Here is a 14,794-nt window from a genome sequence, read left to right as displayed (position 1 = left end):
AGTTAATTTCGGGTAAAATAAATGCAAATGGGGTATGCCGATAGCATAAAAATGAGATGTGATAGAGCAAATCTGAGATCAGATTTGGAATCAGCACCCTGAAATTAGTCTAGAACAGCTGCAAAAGTCCAGGCCAGAAAAATATGTTTTTTTGTTGTTGTTGACCAGTGCAACAGAAGACAGATCCCCCGTGTCGCCCCTGCAGACTCTAAGGGCAAGGGCCTCGATTGTTTGTGTTGCGATCGAAACGTCGTGACATTTTAATTATTTTTAAAATTATTTTATTGTTATTATTTTTTCTACCTACGTTACTTTACGGAAAGAACCATAGAATATGAATCCCTGCAGTCACGAAAGTTGTAAGTCAAAATATATTAAACTAGATTCGAAGCTTTCGTGACTGCAGGAATTACTCTTTAGTTCTTTCGGTAAAGTAATTTCGAAAAAAAAGTTAATTAAATAATAATAGAATACGACGTTTCGATTGCATTATATTTCTAAGTTTGCTTCGTTTGTTTTCTCATTCATTCGTACCTGAGGATGGTTGCTTGTGTTGCAATCGAAACGTCGTATTCTATTATTATTTAATTTATTTTCTTTCTACATGACTTTACCGAAAGATTCAAAATATATTCCTTCACTATGGGAACCTCATTTGCCAGTAAAAATATGATAATTGGTTCTTTACCCTTCTATCTGGCAACAAAACTGACACCTTTTTTTTGCAAGGAGTCATGTTTGCATAGACCGCAATACCTGCAGTCATAATACAAACAAAAGAACATAACTCTGATAATGTGCACTGTCCTTAAAGTTGATTGATCCACACCCGAGACAGCTTTCCTTAGAGCCTAGTCTCATATGGGTTGGACCAGATGACGCCTTTTGACTCCTTGTAAAAAAAAGGTGTCAGTTTTGTTGCCAGATAGAAGGGTAAAGAACCAATTATTATATTCCTTCAGTCACTAAAATCTTTTAAAGTCAAAATGAATGCTGGTAGTGATTACAGTGATGGGCCAGCTTCATGGTGATTATGCGACTCGAGTTGGTCGGGTGATGCGGATGGAGTGATGGAGATTGGTGATGTTCGTGGGGGTTGGAGAGGGTGATTGCAGGAAGGATGGGGGTCATGCTGATTGGGAGAGTGGCTGAGGTTTGATGGGGAAAGCAACTGCATACCTGTCAACCCCTTATCAGTGCCTACCTCATGACAAACAAATTCAGACCGTATTGGTCACCCCGTGCCCTTATAAATCTCAACGTTCATCCTGCAAAGTCACATCACAAGGGAGAAACAAACAAATTGATAAAAAGTATATATTTTTTTTTAATCTGTAAGAAATATGAAAACATTTGCCCGTATTAAAACGGCTTTACGCCTTATGGACCTGAAAACTCTATTTCCCCATACAAGAATACAGGTAAATCGTATGGGTTGACAGGTATGCAACTGAGATGTGGAGGGGATACACAGGGTGATGGGATTGGGTAGGGAATGGTGATGGGCGGTGATGATGGAGTACTTTGGGGGACATCGTGATGCGAGTGGAGTTTTGAAGTCGCGTCCCGCTCCTCTTCACAAAATCCTCACGGGAGATCCGCAGGTTCCTGCTGAGGTCGGCCTCCCCGAGGTCAACCTCATCTTCATTGAGCACCCGAGTGCGGTGTGTCAACATCCCCACTGGGTAGACAGGCAACCGGACCTATTGCTGCCCATCCACCTCGTGTGCCGTGCCGGCCATCATAGATGTTGCTCTCTAAGTGCAATATCTATGGTTGTTTAGTTACTGCAGCTACATACTATTAACATTCCTTCCCTTTATTAATGCTACCCCTATCCCCTCCCTTTGATGCTGCTAATCCTGCATAATGCACGGGCATAATATGACTTTGAAATCCCCCGCCCACCTCCTACGCCAGGGGTCGGCAACCAAAATAACAAGAAGAGCCATTTCTTTCCAATTCGGTACAAAATTCAGTATTTCAAGAGCCGCAATGCATCTATGTACATACGTACATATGGTCAAGAAGCAGCCCGTAAAGAGCCGCATGCGGCTCCGGAGCCGTAGGTTGCCGACCCCTGTCCTACGCATTTCACAAGGAGTACTAATCCCATATCTGCATTTCCCATAAATATGCTAAATTCCTCTTGATATGCAAATTCTTTTGTCAAGGCGCTCTTCCCCCTCCAACCCAGCTTAAATATAGGCTCCAAGCCTGGGGTGTTTCATTCAGACGCTGTCTTCCCGACAGACCTGTTCTTCACCTGAGGACGGCTGCTTGCGTTGTGGCCGCAACGTCGTGAGAATTATTTAATTATGTTTTACTTTTATTATTTCCATTCTACGTGACTTTGCCGAAAGAACCAAGAAAATGAATCCCTGCAGTCATGAAAGTTTTAAATCGAAAAGCCTCATAATAATCATGATCATACTTGACACCACTCGCTTTTGACCGTCTAATGCGTATTGTCTCCGTGGCACAATAGCGCGTTTAGTCCAGCAGGGGCTGCTCCGGCAGTGTTGTTGACGCACGTGTTGGCTTTACGTGCTATGAAGAAGAGCAATTGACCAGATGTCGCGTATTAAAAAAGAAGTACTTTTAAGACCACAGTTTGTTATTTACGAATTTTCGCTGAGTTGTCATTGCACTGCAGCACGTGACTTGTTTTTTTGTATCGAGGTCAAGAGTCATAACATAGGCAATGTGCAATTCCAAAGACCCCCATGGATGATTATGGTGGGTGTTTCAGATTGCCATCAAACACCCGACCTGTGTCACGCACTGGATTATATATTTTTTAAAATCTGAGATAAAATTCATACGTCGTACAAAGTTCACATTTAATACCATAGTCAGTTGGATTAATACGGTCAAAATAAGTTATCTTCCGACTCTATACTTTGAGAACTACTCAAATTAATGCTGTGAAAACACACCGGCTTATGTAAGCCGATTCATAATCTGTGCCATAACTCACACATGTCTCCCTTTTTACCTCTCCAGAGGCTGGCCTCACTCCTTGCCTTGGCCTCGCCCCTCCAACAGTTGGCCCTGTTCAGCTCCATCCACCACATGAACCACTTATTTTTCTTTAAGCTAGTTGAGAGGCTATCTGCAGTTGTTATAGGTCGTTACCAATACCATAGGTTATCGGTTTCTGGTTAAAATCAGCTGGACCGTAAAATGAAAATTACAGGAAGCCCTCGACTTACGAACACCCGACGTATGAGCACCCGCCTTAGGAACACCTGCACTTAAGACTCGGCCTAAATGAGTACCAGTAAACATCGCCATTTGGGAGACAAAGGCGGTCCGCTGTGGTGCTGGCCACCCACCCTCTTGTGTGCCGTGTCGGCCTTCATAGTTGCTCGCTAACTGCACTCGTCCCAACAGTCTGTTAAAGCTATGTGAGGGATCTTAGTCTGTGTACATGTGAATGTGCCTTAACAGCTGTGACGATTATCCCCGAGCACCTAGGTCTACTTAGTCTGAAATGCCTACCTGGTGCGGTGTGTAAACAACGCCACTGTGGAGAAAAAGGTCGCCGGCCGTGGTGCTGGCCACCCACCTCGTGTGCCATTCGGTCCTTCAGATGTGCTGCTCGCTAACAGCACTTGCCCCACCAGTCTGTTAAGGCTATAGGGGGATCTTTGTCTTTTTTTGTGTGTACGTGAAAGTTGGGTCGGGAGCAGTAGTGTAGTCGTGAGCGCTTAGTTGTAATGAAGACGTTAGCGCGCTGCACTACGAACCCGGCGACCCGAGTTTGATTCTCGCTCACGGCCAACACCAGTGAGGATTATCTTAATGCGTCCTGGGCCTCCCCTAGGTCGACTCAGTCTGAAATGAGTACCTGGTGTGGTGTGTAAACATCGCTACTAGGGAGTCAAAGGTGGCCGGGCATGGTACTGGCCACCCACCCCCTCGTGTGCCGTGCCGGCCTTCTTAGGTGCTCACTAACAGCACTTGCCCCGACAGTCTACCAAGGCTACACGGGGGATCTTTGTTTTTTCTCTTTGTATGTCGTTAGAACAGATTCCCTTCGTAAATCGAGGACTGCCCAAATCCTCGCCGAAGTTTCGCGGATTCCTGCTGATATTGATAGCAATACCGCAATTACATGTAACCAGCCCAAACTTGACATCTGTAAAGAAGAGCTTCATAGCTCATCGGATCCCTCCAGCCTAAATAAAGATTCTGATTCTGATGTTAGGGAATTCATAGTAATGGTGCAATTAAGTTTCGATTTAAAGCTTTCCTGACTGCAGGGATTCATATTCTTGGCTCTTTCGGTAAAGTCACGTAGAAAGGAAATAATGAAATAATTAAAATAAAACTATTAAATTCTCGCGACGTTTCGATTGCAACACAGGCAATCATTGTCAGGTGTGAAAATCACAGCAAGAAGATTTGAAAAAGTGGCGTTTTGTTCTTAACGTCAGCACCACGGACAGCAACTAGCGGTCGTTCAGACGGACGAGTCCATCTATGCTCGGAACGGAGGAGGGGGGAGAGAAGGAGAATGGAATGCGGTCTGAAAGTCACCGTTAGCGTGAACACAATTAAGACCCGAAATGGTTAATCACATCCAATGATTGCTAAGCCAGAAGAGATTCTTTCATGAGGCTATCCACATATACAAACACAGAGACAATTTCAACCGACAAGATGGTTTCTGGCTGAGCAATCGCTGTCCTGGGTTGTTAAAGTTAAGAAAAAACGCCACTTTTTTCTAAATTTCTTGCTGTGAATTTCACACCTGATGATGATTGCTTGTGTTTCAGTCGAAACGTCGTGAGAATTTTGTTGTTTGATATTTGTATTACTTTATTATTTCCCTCGTACGTGACTTTACCGAAAGAACCAAGAATATAACACAAACAAGTGTTGTTGTTATGTAACAACAACACAAACACGTGTTGTTGTTGTCATGTAACAACAACACAAACACGCTGTTGGGGACGCTTGGTGCATCGCCCGTTGGAGAGCCCCGCCCCGCACGCCCCCCCATCCCCCGCAAGCCCCTCCCCCTCACAACCCTCCCCCCAATTCCCCGCGCCCCTCCCCCCCACAGACACAGGCCCCGCCCACCGTCGCGTGACGTCACGCCCAACTGCCGCCCGTTCTGCGACATTGCAGTGGAGGCTCCCGCTCCAGTCGGTTCACTCCGAGACTCACGACGCCGAGACTCGCCTCTCTGGGGGAGCCTCTCACTCGCCTCGCTCTCCCAGCTTCACTGAAGACCCTTCTCGCCGACTTGCTGCCGCAGACGGTCGAAGGATGAGAACATCTCCGAGGTGAGTGTGAGACGGCACTGGGGAGAGAGACAAAGACGCCTGTGACTCGTGTGCAGCGGGCGAGGGAGACGACGGCCCTGGACACGGCACACGCCGCCTGTGTTGTGGCCGAGGCCTTCGTCAGATCGCTCGTTGCTTTCAGAGGGACATTGATACAGACCGTGAGGGAGACACGTGGACACAACAGAGACACAGGAGGCAGACTATAAGTTGCTTTTCTCTTTGGAGCGAACACTCCGCACCAACACACGGAGACAGGCAAAGCGTTCCAGTCCTCCAATCCCTCCTTCACACGCAACTCTCTCTCATCCTCCTCATGCACTGCTCTCTCCTCCTCATCAGCTGCTCTCTCTCATCCACTCCTCCTGCCGACATCCCCTCTTATCCCGACGGCCCCCTCTACCATTTGTGGCCATCTGGCTTCTGAAAAAAGCTAATAGCTCTGTGGGCTTTACCTGGTAGGATGAACCTAGTTGAATTTCATTTGTATATATTTTTGAAGTGATTTGCTTACCTTTCCTGTACTTTGCACTCCTATCGTGTTTTTGTATTGTTGTAACTTTTTGAGCAACCCCCAACTAGACATCTATGAATAGGGGCCGTCCATAAATGACGTCACGCGATTTTGGCCGATTTTTGCTCCCCCCCCCTCGTCACACGGCGTCACAAAAAGTCAGACCCCCTTCAAATATGACGTCACTAGGCTCTGCCCCCCCCCCCCAACCATATTTACATTTTGAAACTAAAACATGCTTCAAATCACTTTAAACTATTGTCATTGTAGTGCGTATTTTACGTGGTGCTGCACTTATAGGAGAAACATTTATTTAAAAGGAGGCATTAGAAAGCTGAAATTTAGCATAAAATTCATTTACAAATATTCAACGCCTAAATAAAACTGCAGATGTTCAGAATATTATATTGAAATTTTCTTATGATTATACATTTTTTTAGGTAATTATAACTATAAAAAATAGTTGAAATTTTGTAGTAGAAAGAAGCAAAATGGAGAGTACAATTATAACAATCACATATTCATTCCACAGAATGAAAAGTCCTGGTAGAATCATTAGAATCAAAATGTTTATTAACAATAATTCAAATTTTTTATTAATTTATGTTTCTCCATTTTCCCATGGAGAAGCAAAATGCTCCTTCATGGAATACATAAAAGGTGACCTTAGTAAATATAAATAATCGAATAGTTATTAATGAAAATTAATCAAAATTAGTGTTGTTCTAACAATTCTATTTAATTAAGTTTATTTAAAGTTGCGCATTTTGATGTGACGTCACATTTATCAAAACCCCCTCCCCCCCTCGTCACACATCGTCACAAATGTCTGACCCCCCTCCCTCCCCCTAGGTGCGAGACGTCATTTATGGACGGCCCCAAAATAGCTTCATAGTTCATCGTATTCCTCCAATATAAATAAAGATACTAATTTCACTTGACTCGAGTGTGAATGCAAGTTGACAGAAGCCCGTGACTGTTGGCGCGACGGCTGCAAAGCATCTGTGACCCCAAATTACACTCCGTCTGCCTTTGCAGACAAGTGGTCATTGACCACATTCCGACCGCGACGCGTTACACCCTGTCGCCCGACAACGACCTGCCGGAGAAGGAGGAGAGCAGCCTGTTCTGCTGGGGCCTTTTTTGTGGGAAGGGGTCACGTCGGTCGGCGGCGGATAAAGCCCTCCTCAAGGCGCAGAGAAAGCTCGCCAAGACCCAGATGAGGGCGCGCCAGGTCCTGGAGGAGCTGTGGCGGGACGCCGCCGCGGTCGATGCCGCCAAGGAGCGGAAGGAGGAGGAGAAGGAGAGCATGGAAGGAGATGTCAAGAAGGCGCTCGGCAGATGGAGGCGCACGATGGACTTGTCTGGCAAGGGTAGGAGACCAGGTGAGGAGATTGAGCTCAGCTCGCGATGAGAGACTCGCCCAGTCTAAGGTGTTGCTAAACACGTGATGTTGATTCTAAATGTGGAGGGAAAAACCGGAGGACCGTGAGAAAATATACGTGACCACAGGGAGAGAGACATGCAAATTCCCAATATACAACAGGCATCAGGGTCGGGATAAAGGTAAGACATGTTGAAGCAGTGCCTTTAATGCGGACAGAGGCTCTCGTCCAAACGGTTTTGAAAGTCGTTCTGCGATGCCACCTTCTCGGGCGCTGCGAGTGCGCGTGAGTCACGAGGGGGGTGGTCCTTTTGTCACAGGAACAACCGCCCGGCGAGAGATAGACCGGGATGCGCTGATCAAGCTCGTGGATGAGGCGATGAGCTTTCACCCCGTCCACACTGCGGACGCGCTGCTCTTCGAGGGAAGCAGCAACAGTGTGCACACGAGCCACGCCAGCATCAGCATCGACATGTACGTCGGCTGTGGTAGCAGCTTCTGCAAAAGCAACAGCAGCGGCAGCAGCAGTGGCGCCAGCAGCGGGGGCAGCAGTGGCTACCTGCCACAGTCTGAGTCCGAGATGTTAACAGACTCCACGCCCATCGATACAGATGATGATGGCCTCCTCAAGGACGACCCTTGTGCCCCTCCACCTCTCGAAATGGTGAATATAACTCTGTATCTCGCCAATTACACATATGCATGTTTATGTTTTTTTTATTTCAAGGCCACAGTATCGTTGATGAGTGTGAGTTAATGTTTCTTCTCGAGATGCAAACTATCACCGGGACGTCGTGACGAATGGCACTTGGGCAAGTGGCCTGTGTCCATATGTTCACCGCGTGCTGATTTCCTATTCTCCCTACTGCAGGAACTCGTGAACCCGGACACCACGGTCGTGGATGCAAGTGGTGTGCTGTACCTTGACCGGGGCACTTCCAGCAAGCCACGGCTAGCTGATTGGAAGTTTGGCCATGAATCGGTAGGGAGTGACTTGCATATGCAAACACATACAGAACTGTAAAAAAGACAAAGATCCCCTACAGAGCCTAAAATACTTTTGGAGCAAGTGCTGTTAGCAAGCATCTATGAAGGTCGTCATTGTGGCACACAAGGGGGTAGGTGGCCAACACTACGCCCGGCCGCCTTTGTCTTCCCAATGACAATGTTGACACACTTCACAAAGTACTCATTTGAGGCTCAGTCGACTTCGGGAAGCCCCAGGACCCATTCAGATAATCGTCACTGATATTGTCCATAAGCGGCCATAGAAGTCGGGTCACCGGGTTAGTAGAGCAGTGCGCTATCCGCTACACTACTGCTCTGCACGTACATACACACACGTACAAGTACCAACATATGCGTACACACACATGAAATGACAGCCATGTTAAGGTGTTCGCTGTGAAGCCCAGAGCACGGGTTTCGGATGTGCGAGCGAATCGCTCGTTTGCCTCGGGCGTTCTCGACGAGTTAATGTCCATGGCGGTCTCCTTCACAGGCCTCCCAGCCCCGGGAGGGAGATGTTTCCCCATTGTATGAGAATCTACAGCCACCGGGGTTCGTGCAGCAGAAGGACGGCCACAGGTGAGACGCACGCGCGCATACACACAAACGAACGCACGGTCACGAGAGCATCGCCGTTCACACCCGGCGCCACATCCCGTCCAGGCACGGACACGGGACCTCTTTCGGCCTCACCCCCGCGCCGTACCCCTCCTGCTGCGCTGACTCAGCTTGCGTGTGCCAGGTGGGAAAGATGGGAGGGGGGGGGGCACCAACGGACTGTGCGGCTTGACGCTCGTTTTCTTCCGCAGATTTATCAACGTTGCGCCTTGCGCCAGCCAACTGTGGTAAGCAGGCACGAGCGTCCGCCCCACCCCGACCCCGCCGCCTGCGAGATGGGAGATTGAGTGTGCTGCTGGTTCGGCACCTCCGGTGAACACGGTTCTTCCGCTGGGAAACTCTGGGAGATCGCTCCTCATGCGTATTCTGCCACTGCTGACAGTTGTATTTGGGAGTATTTGATATTGATTTGGTGTTCTTTTGGTCGTGCTGATCATTCGTCATATCTGCCCAATATAGCATTTGGCACAAGTGCAATTAATCCGTTGCACACCTTCTGTTGAATGCTTCGTTAATAAATCTTCAGTACTAGATATTAATTTATGTATGTTTTGTACCATGCCAAATCTGACTCGGATGTTTTGTTTTTCCAAAAATATCACTAGTTTATCCATTACTCCCACAATGTACGTATTTTGGATAGTTTTAATTATTAACACGAGTTGAAACTGACGAAGTAATTCAAACTACTAAAATATCGAACAACAACTAGCCAGATTTTTGGAAAAACAAAACATCCGAATCAGAGTTGGTACAGTACAAAAAATACAAAATCTAATATCTGGTACTAAAGATGTATTACCGAATCTTGATTTGAAGCTTTCGGGACTGCAGGAATCCATATACTCTTTGGTTCTTTCGGTAAAGTCACGTAGTAAGAAATAAAATTAAACAAATCACGAAGTTTCGGGCGCAACACAAGTGTCCATCATCAGGTGGGACAACCACAGCAAGAAAACATTTGCTGAAGTGGGCGAGAGAGCTGCCGTGCCAAGAGGTTATGTAGGTAAGAAAAGGGGGAGCAGCAAAGGGGGAGAGAGAGAGGGGGGGGTATGGGGTAGGGGGAGGGGGGCGCTGCGTGAGCGTTCGGGGGAGAGAGGACATGAGGTGGGGGGGGGGGGAAGTGGGCGGGGCTGGAAGTGGAAAGCTGGGGATGGGGGGAGAAATTAACTCGGAAAAATAGGCTAGTACCCGGCAGATATGATGGAAACAACCATACACAGTTAAGGTTTTACCTGGTTAATAACATCCTTCCAATGAGTGCTCCATTTGTATCCATCTTGGTTGAAGTTATGTTTATATATCTGGATGGCTTCATGAACAAACGTTTTATAGTAGCCAGAAGGTTTGCAGAGTACCTTGGTCTCGGAAATAACAATATCATGCGAGCCCACAGCGTTATAACAAAGGTCAGCCACGGCAGAGGTATTGGTTCTGCCTTGTGTTCGCGAACACAGTCCGAGACATGTCGTTTCGTTTCCCCAATGTAACTGCTACCACAGGTACAACTAGATTTGTAAACTCCAGGATATTGCATGTCAGGAATGACATCCTTCACAGATGGGATTAGATCACTGATTTTGTGTACTGTATTGAATCGGACATGGATCTTGTGTTTGTTTAATATATTGAAAATCTGTTTGGTAACACCTGCTATGTATGGTAACGTGATGGTTTTGATCGGCTTCTCAGGGGGTTGTTTGACCATGGTTGGAGAAACAGCTTTGCGAATAATGCGGTCTGAGTAGCCATTCATCTTGAGGGCCTGGTGTACGTGTTCCAGTTCACTGGCTAGGTGGTGTCGGTCTTAAATGCAGTTGGCCCTATTGTGTAGTGTTTTGATGAGAATTCTGTGCCGGATGGGGGTGGGAATCAGGTTTCAGATAGGAATCTGTGTGGGTGGCTTTCCTGTAGACAGTGTCCCAACGAGCCGTCAGGTCTCTTCTCAAACAAAACATCCAGGAATGGTAGCTTACCATCCTTCTCCGCTTCCATGGTGAATTTGATGGATGGGTGTATGGAATTGATGTGGTTGAGAAATTGGTTCAATGCTGGCAGGCCAAATACCGAGAGTGTAATCTACATTTCTCTTCCACAATGAAGGACGTAGGGTGGATGTCTGGATGGCATCTGTTTCAAATTTCTCCATGAAAACATTTGCAATCACTGGTGATAAGGGGAAACCTTCATTTTGTTTGTAGAAAGTACCATTCCAGGTGTAGTAAGTATTGGTAAGGCAGTGCCTAACCAGAGTAGGTACATCAGGATTCAGTCCATGTTGGACTAAGTCTTCAATTATTGCTAAGGTGTCTGGTACAGGAACCTTGGTGAACAGAGAAACTACATCAAAGCTGACGAGCAATTCATCTGGGGACAGTGAAATGCCCTTGATTAGAGAGCCCAATTGAGCTGAGTTATGTACTGCTGAGGTGGTCTTGTCCGTGAATGGAAGCAAGGTATCAGATGGATAACGGGACAGTTTGTAGGTAGGTGAGTTGATAGTGGAAACGATGGGCCGAAGTGGAGTACCTTCTTTATGGAATTTTGGAAGACCATAGAATCTGGGTGGTCTAGTAGCAGAAGGTTTTAGGGAGAGCCGTTTGAATGGCTCTATTAGAGGAGTTGAACTGGTAATGATATTGTTGGTTTTTGTAGCCAGGCGGTTGGTAGGATCTTTGTTGATTTTGGTGTAACTTCCATCATTAAGAAGGTCCTGGATTTTGTTATTGTATGTGGTTTTATCCATGATGACAGGAGCATTGCCCTTGTCGGCTGAGAGGATGACTATCTCATCTCTCTTTTTCAATTTGGCGAGTTCAGAGTGCTCGTCTTTGCTGATGTTACTAATGGGTTTCTTAGCATTTTTAAGGATGGTGGCAATTTCAGATTTTGCCACGTCTGTCGGGATGTGTCCCAAGCATTTGAGGGCTACATCTACCTGGGAAATTCTATAATCCACTGGGATGTGTTTGGGGGTGACAGCAAATTTCATCCCTCTAGCTAGTACCGATTTTAGGCTATCGGAGATTGTGCTGCTACTCTGATTGATAACAGTCTTGTTAACATCTAGCTTTTTAATGTGTGGATCTGATTTCTTTTTTGACAAGTTATTGAATTTAGCAATAAGGTTAACCTTACATTTGGAGAACATTGTTACGACAGAAGAAGCAGTCATGTTATCTACAAGGTTCCAATCAAATGCGGACATTTAATCTGTTAATGTTAAGTGTGATTGTAGGAGACATTTGTCTAAATTTTCAAGTTCAAGACGGAGTAGTCTTATCCTCTCTGAGATTTAAGAAAGGCTAGCTCTGAATTAGATCCATTTGGTGTTAGGAGTAGTGACAAGGTAATACCGACCACAGTGTAAATGTGGTCGGTATTACCTTGTTGTCGCAGCATCTCTTAAGAAAGGTGAAATACTCGATCATGTGAGCCACCTTGTCTCGTAGTCTGTTAAAAGCTCTAACAGATGTGTGAAAACCCTCCCCGTAGAGGTGGTTCAAGCTTGATTTGAAGCTTTCGTGACTGCAGGCATCCATACTTTTACACTCACATCTGCTTTTGTCACTTCTCCTAACGCCAACTAATCTTATTCACAGCTAGCCTTTCTCTAATCTCAGAGAAGATAAGACTACTCCATCTTGAACTTGATAATTTAAACAAATATACACCAGGCCCTCAAGATGAATGGGTACTCGGACCGCATTATTCCCAAAGCTGTTTTTCCAACCATGGAGAAACAACCCCCTGAGAAGCCGATCAAAACCATCGCGTTACCATACATAGCAGGTGTTACCAAAAAGATTTCGAAAATCTTAAACACAAGATCCAGGTTCAATACAGTACACAAAATCTGTGATCTAATCCCATCTGTGAAGGATGTCATTCCCGACATGCAATATCCTGGAGTTTACAAACTTGCGGTAGCAGTTACATTGGGGAAACAAAACGACATCTCTCGGACCATGTTCGCAAACACAAGGCAGATCTGTAACACGGCAGAAAACCAATACCTCTGCCATGGCTGACCTTTGTTATAATGCTGTGGGCTTGCATGATAATATTTTTTCCAAGACCAAGGTACTCTGCAAACCTTCCAGCTACTATCAAAGGTTAGTTCATGAAGCCATTCAGATATATAAACGTAGACATAACTTCAATCGAGAAGATGGATACAAATTGAGCAATCATTGGAAGGATGTTATTAACCAGGTAAAACCTTAACTCTTTATGGCTGTTTATCTGCCGGGTACTTGCCTATTTTCTGAGATAATTTCTCCCTGCATCCCCAGCTTTCCCAGCTTTCCCAGCCTCCCACTTCCAGCCCTGCCCACTCCCCCCCCCCCCCCCGCTCCGGCCTCACATCCTTTCTCCCCCGAGCACTCACGCAGCGCCCCCCCCTCTCTCTATCTCTCTTTCCCCCCTTTCTCCTCCCCCCTTTCTTACCTATATAACCTCTTGCCACGGAAGCTCTCTTGCCCACTTCAGCAAATGTTTTCTTGCTGTGGTTGTCCCACCTGATGACGGACGCTTGTGTTGCGCCCGAAACTTCGTGATTTGTTTTATTTTATTTTATTTCTAACTACGTGACTTTACCGAAATAACCAAAGACTATATTGATTCTTGCGGTCACGAAAACTTCAACTCAAGATTCGGTAATACATCTTTAGTACCAGATATTAGTTTTTGTATTTTTTGTACTGTGCCAACTCTGATTCGGATGTTTTGTTTTTCAAAAAATCTGGCTAGTTGATGTACAGTATTTTAGTAGTTTAAATTACTTGGTCAGTTTCAACTCGTCTTATTAATTAAAACTATTCAAAATACCGTACATTGTGGGAGTAATGGATAAAATTTGTGAGATTTTTGGAAAAACAAAACATCCGAGTCAGATTTGGCATGGTACATTAAATACATAAACTAATATCTGGTACTGAAGATTTATTAACGAAGCATTTAACAGAAGGTGTGTAACGGATTAATTGCACTTGTGTCCAATGCTATGTTGAGCAGACAGGAAGAATGATCAGCACGAGACTAAAAGAACACCAAATAAATACTCCCAAATACAACTGTCAGCAGTGGCAGAACACGCATGCCAACAAGGACACTCATTGATGTTCTGTGCAAGACTAGTTACTACTGGCCAAACTAATTAGAGAATCTATCGAAATGGAGATAAATACAAATAATTAATAATAAAGGTTTTTGGGTTAGATCGCGTTATTTATAAATGTGTCGTAACCCTCCACCACCCGACACAGCCGAACAGTAAAAAATGTCACGTTGACAAAAGACAAATAGTCGTGAACTATTTGACTTTTGTCAACGTGACTCAATTTTGGTAGAGGGTTACGACACATTTATAAATAACGCGATGTAACCCAAAAACCTTTATTATGAATAATATTGTTCGCGAAAGCCTACGTGTTAAATACAAATAATCTTAACCATTCGGATAGCTACAGCCTTAGCGCTGCTCAGAAATGAATCTTCAAATAATTGTTTAAATGCATGCCTATACAGGTCAGCATACATAAATGGGGATCAACTGTATGCAGACAATACCAGGTGCTGTTATTTTATTGCACTCAAACGACAGGACGTACAAGAATAATGTGCATGCATAATGTACGTTGATTAACATATCAATAACCCAACAGGCAATGGATACCCCCATTGTTATTCATATGCATACATTAATCCTCCCCCTTCACACAAGAAGAGCTCACAAGTGACATCATCACATCTATCCCTCTTTAAGGAATGAAACAGGAGGATTTATACACAAATCTGGTTGTCGCCTGATGAAGCTATTTGTAATTACTGGCTAAACGTCGTATTCAGATTGTAAATGTTGTTGATTTGCTCTCCAACACACCGGTGTGCTGTACTAGTAATGAATTGGCATGTTCTGTTTACTTGACAAACCTTACCGTGTCAGGTTGTGGCGTGTTCCACGACACATTT

This window comes from Lampetra fluviatilis, chromosome 16 (assembly GCF_964198595.1).
Source record: "Lampetra fluviatilis chromosome 16, kcLamFluv1.1, whole genome shotgun sequence".
Classification (NCBI taxonomy): Eukaryota; Metazoa; Chordata; class Hyperoartia; order Petromyzontiformes; family Petromyzontidae; genus Lampetra; species Lampetra fluviatilis.
This window is presented reverse-complemented; position numbering follows the sequence as displayed.